Source organism: Taeniopygia guttata, chromosome 23, assembly GCF_048771995.1.
Source record: "Taeniopygia guttata chromosome 23, bTaeGut7.mat, whole genome shotgun sequence".
In the NCBI taxonomy this organism is placed as follows: domain Eukaryota; kingdom Metazoa; phylum Chordata; class Aves; order Passeriformes; family Estrildidae; genus Taeniopygia; species Taeniopygia guttata.
The window spans coordinates 1,566,974-1,577,112 of NC_133048.1; the positions used below are offsets into that span (position 1 = coordinate 1,566,974).

At 45.7% G+C, this 10,139-nt stretch overlaps 1 long non-coding RNA gene across 2 annotated transcripts; it reads left to right on the forward strand.

Annotated features, from left to right (window-relative positions):
* LOC140680472 (uncharacterized) lies at window positions 1–9,956 on the forward strand. Of its 2 annotated transcripts, XR_012051802.1 has the most exons (4): window positions 1–2,504; window positions 5,106–5,192; window positions 6,762–7,229; window positions 9,500–9,956. It is a non-coding gene; the product is annotated as an uncharacterized lncRNA (long non-coding RNA). The 2 variants fall into 2 exon arrangements; XR_012051801.1 differs by lacking the exon at window positions 9,500–9,956 and having other exon boundaries at window positions 6,762–7,771.
* Window positions 9,957–10,139: the final 183 nt, after the last annotated feature.

A 10,139-nucleotide genomic window follows, 5' to 3' on the forward strand; every position in this document is an offset into this window, starting at 1 on the left:
CCGCGCGCGCCCGCGCAGGCGCGGCGGGGGCTCGGCGGGGTCGGGGGTGCCCCGGGGCGGGGGGGGCGCTCCCGGAGCTCCGCCGCCCTCACGGCGCTGCCGGCGGCACACGGGGATGGTGACATCGTGGTGACATCGTGGCGTGGTGTGGTGTGGCGTGGCGTGGCTGCCGGGGCTGTGGCGACGGCGGCAGGTGGTGCTCGGTGGTCTCCTGGCTCCTCTGGCCAGGCCACAGCGCCGCCCTCACGGCGCCCACCTCACCTGTTCGGCTCATTGTACCTCTGCTGCGTCATTGGTGAATGAATTAATTTTGAGTTAAGAGATTTTTTTTTTTAACTGACTTTAATTATTTTTTTTTTTTTTTTTGTGCTGCTGCAAAATGCGGAATATGTTCTGTGATGGTTGATGCGTGTGTGCTTCCAAGCCTCGTCAGCAAGGAGGGAGGTTTAACCCGTGGAACAAATAGCAGCTCACAAGAGCTAAGTGATGCCTTGTTAGAGAAACAAGTTATTGTCGGTAGAGTTGCCTTGTTAAGGTTTAGGCCTGGACATGCTTCATGATCTCAGAGCTAGAGGAAGTTTAGCAAAGCCTGGGGAGAAGGATGTGCCGGTGATGGTGGACACTGGAAATGCACAGCTGATGGACCACAAAGACATCTGGCAGAGCTGCAAGATGAGGAACGAACTAATAAACCCAACTTGGCAATTGTGCTGAATCACCTGCAGCGGGGTGAAGGGTAATTCTGGCAGGGGGACATCACAGCTGCCAACTCATGGACCACTGACCCAAGAAACCACCAACACTAAAGAAGAGAAACACTGAGCGTGGCACTAATTAGTACAAATAGCAAGAGAATCATTACCCAGTAGAACAGTAATTAAAAGAGAACTATGTAACATGTAGCCAATGGCCTATTCCGAAAACCTTTGAAACCATATGTGAGATACAGATTATTGAGGGGTTTTTATTGTGAGCAATGTCAGACGTCAACACCCAGAATTTGATAAGGACAATGCGTTCTTGTCTCTTTAATAATTAAATAATCTGCTAATTAAAATTTGGTCTTAAAAGAAATTTCCACTTCCCAGTTTATCTGATTTGCACAATTATAGGCTGGAGCTGATCTGCAGCTGCATTTCAGTGGTGACTGAAGTGATCCTTATATAAACACTGTCCTTCAGCTGGCCTGAAATGCTGGATGCAGAATATTGGGATTCATTTAGGAAATCTTGTCAGGTCTCTCTTAGAAATCATGGCATTCCAAGGACAGAGAGATAATTAATGTGATAATTTAATAATTAATGCTTTTCACTTGTACATCAATTCTCTCCTCCCACAAAGAAGAATGCAAAACAATCATCGTTTATATGAACTGTGTGAGAAAATTCGGTAGAAATATGTAAATTTCAGAAGGCATAGAAAACTTTTAGAAGAACTTTAAAACTCTCAAAAGAACAGGACAACAGGTTTGTGTTGACCAAACCTCTTTTTCCATGTCATCCCAGTGCCAATGCCCAGGCACTCAGGATAACCTCAAATGCCACGAGAACTCCAGTGGCATCACAAGACTCGATGAAACTACTGTGACTTCTTGGGGCTACATTGTAAATTTCCATAGTATGGTATAAATGAACTTGTATTTTAATGGCAACAGATATCTTTGTGCCACTGCCTGATTCTCCTAAGTAAACCAGGGAGTGATGGAAACATCTGAACTTTCAACATCCAACAGGAAATGCTTTCAGATGACTGTATGAAGAATTCTGTGAGAAATAAAGCCTGTCACTACAACAAGTGATAAATCAGCCATGGAAATCTGTGCTGTGGAAATCTCTGCCTGCAGGTTTGCTGAGGATGATGCCACAATGGACAGGAGAGGGGGTGACAGTGAGAGCCACCATTTAAAACCAGATCAACCCTGGTGTGGGCTGAGATATCCAAACCTGTTCTCTGTAGGATGTTGGAACCAGAACAGGTGAAATTCTTCATTCTTCAGCTTCTTCAGACTCTTGACTCTTGGGTGTTGTTGGCCCAGCTTTGGGAAGACCTGACTGTGGCCTTCCAGTGCCTGAAGGGGATAACAGGAAAGATGGAGAGAGGCTGTTTGTTTCCAAGACCTGGAGTGACAGGACAAGGGGAAATGGCTCCCCACTGCCAGAGGGCAGGGTTAGGTGGGAGATTTGGAAGGAATTGTTCCCTGTGAAAGGACAGGGGACTGTGGGTTCACAGGATGCCCAGAGCAGATGTGGCTGCCCCTGGATCCCTGGAAGTGTCCAAGGCCAGGCTGGATGGGGCTTGGAGCCACCTGGGCTGGTGAAAGTTGTCCCTGTCCATGGCAGCGTTTAGAAGATGATCTTTAAGGTCCCTTCCAACCCAAACCATTCCATGATTCTGTGATTCCACAGGAACTGTCTCTGTACTAATGTGGCTAAAAAAGACGCTGCAGAATATGTAGATGTGGTGATGACTCTGGCAGAACAGACCAAGATAAATGCCTGGATAAGGTAGGGAAAAGATAAGATTTTTCCACACTATTGTTTTTGAATTGCTTTTCTGTTCACCCCTGGAGTGCCCATATTCCAATCTACTGCACAATCCTACATGAGACGATTCCTCTTTAAACCAATGACATTTGAAAAGGAGCTACGAAACCCCCTCCACATGCAGGCTGCAGTTCAGTGAACTGGATGAATGATCTTTGCACATCCCCACAGGCATGCACAGCTGAATATAGATCACCCAGAAAACCTGCCAGCTGTATGGAGTGGGGCTGGGCACTCCTGTAACCCTGCCAGCCCTGTGGGTTGGGGCTGGGCACTCCTGCAACCCTGCCAGCCCCACGGGTTGGGGCTGGGCACTCCTGTAACCCTGCCAGCCCTGGGGGTTGGGGCTGGGCACTCCTGCCTCTGCTCCAGCACAGGGTCTCTGCAGAGAATTCCAGCTGCAGGTGGAACACCCCTGCTGTGTGTTTCAGGCCAAACATGAATTAATAACAACAAATAATCTTGTTTCCTTTCCAGTGTGCATCCAAATAAGACAGCTTTGGGAGATGGGTGGAGGAAAACATGGCTGTTGCAGATGTTGTACTCACAGAGAATCATGAAATTGATAATGTTGGAAAAGACCTCTAAAATCACCAAATCCAACCATCAGCATAGCACCACCACCACATTCACCACTAAACCATGTGGTGCTTTGGGCACTTCTTTGTCCTTGTTGTTGTCATGGACTGAAAAGGGACGTGGAGATGAGCAGCCAGTGGCCTTTTCTGTCCCAGAGATGGACAAAACTGTGGACACCTCTTAATTTTAGGAGCTCTCATGCTGCAGACTCTTCCAAAGCAGGGCTGTAATGCTGTAAGAAAACACAGGGGATATTTCAGGGGAAAAACAATTGCATTGGTGTCTCCTCTTGAGCCCTGAGCAGACAGGGGAGACCCGGGGACAGTGAGGATGTGGGTTTGTGTCCCAGCTCAGGGGCTGCTCTGGTTTGTCCCTCCACGTGCTGGGTGGGATTTGCGTTTCCCTGGCGCTGGTGATGTCAGGGGCTGCCAGGACAAAGGGGAACAGGAGGCTTGGAAACAACAAGGATCAAGGCAAGAGAAAAGCCAAGTTTTAAAAAGCAAACGCTTAGTCATAGAGACACAGACGCAGGAGGGCTGGCAGGGGCCTATTTCCATCCTGAAACTCCCCCTCATTCCCAGACTTGCTCTGGTTGTGTTTGCTGTTAACATCCCCTTCCCCCACCACCCACAGATAACTGAAGGAGCAGCCGTTGAAAAAGGAAAAAAAAAGAAAAAAAAAAAAAAAAAGAAAAGCAGTTGCCTTGCTCTGCCTGCAGGAGAAATGTCAGGAAGTGTCTGGTGGTGGGTGGGATGAAAGGAGGAAGCTGAACTCTAAAGAGAATATTCTAGCTCTGCTCGTACAAACAAATGCCCCTCTGTATTCTGCTTGATAAGAACATCCAGGAGCAGGTCCTCCTGTGTGCAGGAGTGTGGAGTAACGTACACAGCTCTGTGTGATTTATTTGTACATGCTGCATTACCCCCAGCACTCCATGAACTGGAGGGGAAAAGATGGAAACAGCTCAGGAAAAGCACACGCATCATCAATAATTAATAGTGCCTTTTTTGTAATAGTGATCCAATATTAATTATGAAGTTAATTTCTGTTTGGATGGTTTGTGCATGTGTATGAAATTTGGACCAGGATTTAAGTTCAGTGCAATCATGCTTTTATTCTAATTACAATAATTATAAATCTATTTTGCATCCTCTTTTTAAGTCTCAATAACACAGGCTTTTGTTTCCAAACATGCCAGACAGCAGTTTTTGCACACCAAATATGGCAGCTCTCAGCTTCCCAAAGCGAATCCGGATATAAATAAAAAATAAATTGTTTTGATTCATTGTTGGTGTGCAAATGTGAAAATAAGCCCAGAACATGGCTCAAGATAAGTACTTTGGATTTCTAAAGTCACAGAGTCAACAGGGAGGAAAGAACTTCATTGTACACATCATGAAATATTTAAACAGACAGTGACCAACATGCAGATGTGGGATGCAGACTTTTATAGTTAATTCTGTGTTACAAACAGCTGATGCTGCTCTGCATCAGGGACTCTATCTTATTTATTCTGGAGCCTTAAAAATTGTCAGTGCACCATTTTGAAGCTTATTTTTTGTACCGGGTGATCTGTTGGGAAAAAATTCTATGGCAGAAGCCCAAAACCCAGATGGAGAACTGAGTTTCTTATTTATCTGTAGATGACCAGCTCAATGCCCTCTTGGGACATGGATACATCTCATCCACATCAGACTGGTGGGTGGAGGTTGCCATAAGAGCAAGCAGAAAATTTCTCTTTGTTGCACTTGGTTTTCTTATACAGTCACTATCTATTTCCCAGCCATATTCATGCCTTTCTTGTGCTACCAGGACAGACTTATTGGAAAGTTTTTTGAAGGGAAATCCAATTTATAGTAACAGAAGTTTTGTAGCAGGTTCATGGTAGATTCTTTTGTTGAAGCAGAAGAAAGGAAATGTGAATTTTCTCTTTGCTTTTGGGTATTTCCTTTTGTTTTTCTATCTGCTCTTGTCTCCCTGCAGAAAATCCAAACTCCTGCCCCAAGTAAACCTCCTCTCTGTGACAGCCCCGTGGTCCTTGGGCACTGGGAGAGTTCACACTGGCACCAAGTAAGTGAGTCCCTGGAATAAAACAGGGTGAGATCAGTAAAACCTGCACGAGACATTCCAGATTGCTTGCAGGCTCTGCTAGCCATCATGATACTGTCATGTTTGGATCTTATTATCTGCCATAATAAGATGCCAAAAGTAATTTTCAAAAAGGGAACTCTTAGACTTTTGCAAAATCAGATTGTGCTCAAGGTCTGGGATAGGTGTCAGGTTGTCAGAGCAGTATTCTCCTGGGAAGTCTCTTCAAGTGCCTGCTGCTACAGCAGGATTAATTTTATTTTTGTCTTCTGAGAGTCACTGAAGAATGACATGAATAACCTCTGGAGTTCTGTGGGCATTTGTGTTGTTTGGAGATCTCCTTTCAATCTGTATTGGCCCACTCATAAACTCTGGTTGCTGCTTTTTAGTATCATCCTGAATTTGTGCTGTGACTACATCACTTTTTCCAAAGGCAGAATAAAACTGTTTATTTTAAATTTTCCACCATTTTTGTGTTACGAAGAAAAAAAGGTTTTGATTTTTTGTTCCATCTTTTGTGTTTGTCTTTTGGAAATAGCAGTGTATTAAAAAAAACAATTATAGAGAAGACACTGCCAGTCTTCAGATATTTGAGAAAGTCATGGCAGCCTTATGCAATCCAGCTTTGTGAGTCTACTCCCTTCTGCCCCACTGGCATTCCATGCATAGCCAAACATTAACCAGAGCTCAGCTCAGAACTGCAGGGATTTTGCAGAGCTGATGTATCTGTTTCTCTGCTTGTCTCTGTGAGATGGAAGAACAGGGTTCTCTGTAACAGTTACATCCATTCTTGCCACATATTTATTACTGTTACAGACTCCCAGAATGATTTGGGTTGGAAGGGACCTTAAAGCCCATCCAGTTCCACCCCCTGCCATGGGCAGGGACACCTTCCACTGTCCCAGGGTGCTCCAAGCCCCATCCAACCTGTCTTTGGACACTCCAGAGATCCAGGGGCAGCCACAGCTGCTCTGGGCACCCTGTGCCCACTCTCACAAGGGAGAATTTCTTCCATATATCAAGCCTAAATTTCCCCTCTTCAGTGGGAAGCCATTCCTTGTCCTGTCACTCTAGTTTCTGATGCAGAGTCCCTCTCCAGCTTTCCTGCAGATCCTGGAAGATGCTGTGATTCTCCAAACAACCTTCTTTTCTCCAGCTGAACAGCCCCAGCTTTCCTAGGCTGTCTCCATAAGGAAGGTGCTCCAACCCCTTTATTAAACTCACATCTCTCCTCTGGACTTGCTCCATGTTCCCCGTATGTTGGGGGCACCAGAACTGGATGCAGTATTCCCAGGTAGTCTGAGAGAATCCCCTCCCTCAGCCTGTTGGCCTGACTCCTTTGGATGCAGCCCAGGGCACAGCTGGACCATGGCCAGTAGGTGACAAAACGTGACAGAGTTTTAAATTCTCTTAATCGAAGAAATACAAAATTAAATTCTTTATAGTAGAAAGCCACAGAAAATTAAATTCTCTGAATAGATGGCATGCATGTTGATAACTGTAGGGCAGTGGGATAAATTCTAGTTATGTCTATCTCATTTCTCTCCACAGCTCAGGGACATGTCTGGATTGACAGCTTTGTTGTACAACTGTGCTGAGTGTTCCTGCAAGGCAAAGAGCATCCTTAACTCCAATTAACGTCACTGGGAATGGAGGGCTCTTGGAGCCTCTTGGAAGACAGCCTTGGCATGCTCAACTGTCCAAGGATCACTCTGCCCACTGGCAGAGACTGCTGAGAAAGGAGACACAGGCAGCAAGAGGAGGGGAAGACTACTTTATCCAGATTGTGTGATCTCATCAAGTCACAGATCTTAGAGCTCTCTATTTTTAAGACATATTTGTGATGGTATAGAGGAAAAACCTCTTGGAGAGCAAATTTAATCTGTACTCAAGAAAAGGTGAGAACAGCACTGGAGGGAGAGGAGAACCCTCATCACTGAGTGCCAAGGAAAGTTGCTGAAGAGCCTCTGCAGCAGCTCTTGGCCACTCCTGCAATCCTGCCTCAGCTTCAGATACCAGGTGATGCTATTGGCATTTTGCTTCCTCCTTTATTCTATCAAAGGTCACGCTTCTTCATGGCACTGTGGTGAGCCCCAGAATGATGAAATGCTCTGCAGGAATCCCTATTCTTCCAGGCAGATTTAACCCAGAGCACCACAGGCTTGGTTTAGCAGAGCCTGCAGCAGGACAAGGACTCTACCCTGCACCCTCTGGGTGCCTCCCTGCCCTGCTCTCCCTTCCCACTCCTCCCTTTGCTTCCTGATTCTTAAAATTCCTGAGCACCTCTAGTTCTGGGACATACTGGAATTTGTGCACACAGCCCTTAAGCTGTTTTCTTCTGGGTCAAAATTTCCAGGGAATGCCCAGAGAGTGCAGACATGGAATCTCCTCACAATGTTTAATTGCTTCTTCAGTAGGAAGGGATGTTAGTGGGATTTCTGTTTGTTTGTACTTGGGACACTTACAGAACCTCATGGGGTAATTATTCCTAATTAGCAACTTGGACACACGCTGCTCGTTCCTCCTACAATCTGCAGTTAATAATACAGACATAATTCAGATTTCTCCTTGCCAGTCTTGTGTTTATGTTTATAACAGGAGGAAATAGTTTAGGGAAAAAAAATGTATCTGAATCAATCACCTGCTGAGCTCCACACAGGGATTACTTGAGGATTATCCTGTGCTCGTGGCTGCTGAGACATTCAGAACTTTGGGCACCTCTGTATCAGCCTGATTTCCTGTCATATTCCTCCAAGGTCTTTTCCTCATTAGTCACAGACTGCTTCTCACCATGGCTTAATTCAATTTTTAGATCAGTTGTACAGTATGAAAAATCCTCAGAAGTAGTGACAATAGTGTTATTTTTAAATAGATTAATATTTTGAGGGTGAGGAAGGTCTGGCATTCTTCCTTTTTTGCTTCTCTCAACGGCCCCTATTAAACAGAACTAATATATGTGTGCACTGAACATCCCAATAAACAGATCAATGTAAGGATGGAGAAATACTTCAACTCTTACCCCAGGTGTCACAGAGCATTTCAAGTCTCGGATATATTTGTTTACAGTGAAACATAGTGGGGAGAACATCCCAAGCTTTCTTCTTCAGTGTCTGTTTTTATATGAAACCAGCCAGCTGCCCAGCACGAGCATTCACAAAACAGGTGATTGTTAGCAGAGGTTGTTTTTACTTCAAATCCTGCTCAGGCATCAGTTTTATTCTGATTTGAAGACCAGGATAAACACTCATATTGCAGCTGCAAAACATGGACCCTTCCCTGGCCTCTACTAGATCTGGAGAAATTCAAAGCCACTTTGCAGACTTCAGAAAAATTCTACAGATTCTTGTATAGATTTTTCATAGAGTCATAGAATCACAGAATAGGTCGAGTTGGAAGGGACCCAGAGGGGTCATCGAGTCCAGCTCCTGGTCCTGCCCAGACATCCCATCAATCCCTCTGCCACAGCTCCAGCCCTTCCCTTGGGTGCTGTCCCTGGTCACGCAGAGCAGAGATCTGAGCTGCACCCTCCCTTTTTCTGTTCTGATCTTTGTTGTGCAGATTTTTGCAGAATTAGGAGAATAAGTATACTCTTTATTTCTTTGAAAGAATGATAACAATTAGTAGCTCCTGAAAATACAGTTCACTTAAGACACAACGCAGGCAAACTCAACCCTTTCCCACTCACTATTATTTGTTTCCTGAAGAGACAGAAGCAGATGTGACAGCAAGGCGATGCTAGTTGTTTGTGTGTGGTAAGAGCCAGTCCCAAATTTTTTCTTGCAGTGATTTAACCTCTGAGACACCTCGTGGTGGAAACACTCACTGCTGGCAGCAGGGCCATGGCCAGAATCCATTTTAAAACAACCTGGAGTTTCCATCCTGCAGTGCTTGGAAGTGGCTGAAGTCCCAGAGCCAGTATAACACTAATTCGGGGTCAGAATCAATCTGTGGCTCCTTTTTAATTTAAAATGTATAAAGCCACAGAGCAATCTTTTGTTGCTCTTCTATAAGGAAAGGCTGGGAGAATTGGGATTGTTCAGCTGGCAGAAAAGACTTTAGGAAGACCTAATTATTACCAGTACCTGAAGGAGCTGACAGGAAAGATGGAGAGAGACAATTTACAAGGGAAAAGGGGAATGGCTTCCCACTGCCAGAGGGAAGGGCTAGATTGATATTGGGAAGAAATTCTTCCCTGTGAGGGTGGGAAAGGCCTGGCACAGGGTTCCAGGTCTGTGAAAATCACATGGGAATTTCCCTTGGGTTTCACACAGCGTTTGATCTTATTTCAGACCTGAAACTGAATGTGAAACATTCCTGGGAGCCTGAGAGGGGGATGGAAGGAAACACTGCTGAAGGGAAGGTAGAAAAACACCGTGCTGGTGTCATGTTGTTTCTCCCGCGTGGCACTGCTGAAACCAGGGACACTTAAGAGCTGGAATGTGCTTTTGGTCTGTTTTCTGTAATGGGACACGGAATGTCGGGACTGTAACCACTGTGGTCTTGGTACAGCCGCTTTATTTTTCACTTCACAACGCACCGTGGATATTTTGGAGAGCGGGCATCGCTTTTTGTTCGCACCAAGCTGGGTCCTGCTTTTCTAGGGCCTCTGGAAATTAACCGCTGTTCCAAATCAGGGCTCATTTTAGGTGCTTCCCTGCCCGACTTTTGATACGACGTGACTCCCCATGTTGGCGCAGGGGTTCCACTACCACCCTTGATTGCATAAATCGGATATTTTCTATCTCAGATTGCGCTTCAAAGCTGAAGCGAAGGCTCCGGCCGCGCTGAAGCACGAACTGTAATTGAAACTACGTTTATTTGACATTTTTCCAGCCGCAGCCAGGGTCGAGCGCGCCCTGAGGCGCCGCGCAGCCGCGCCCGGACCACGCCTCCCGCTGACTGACAGCCGAGCCAGCCAATCACGAGCCG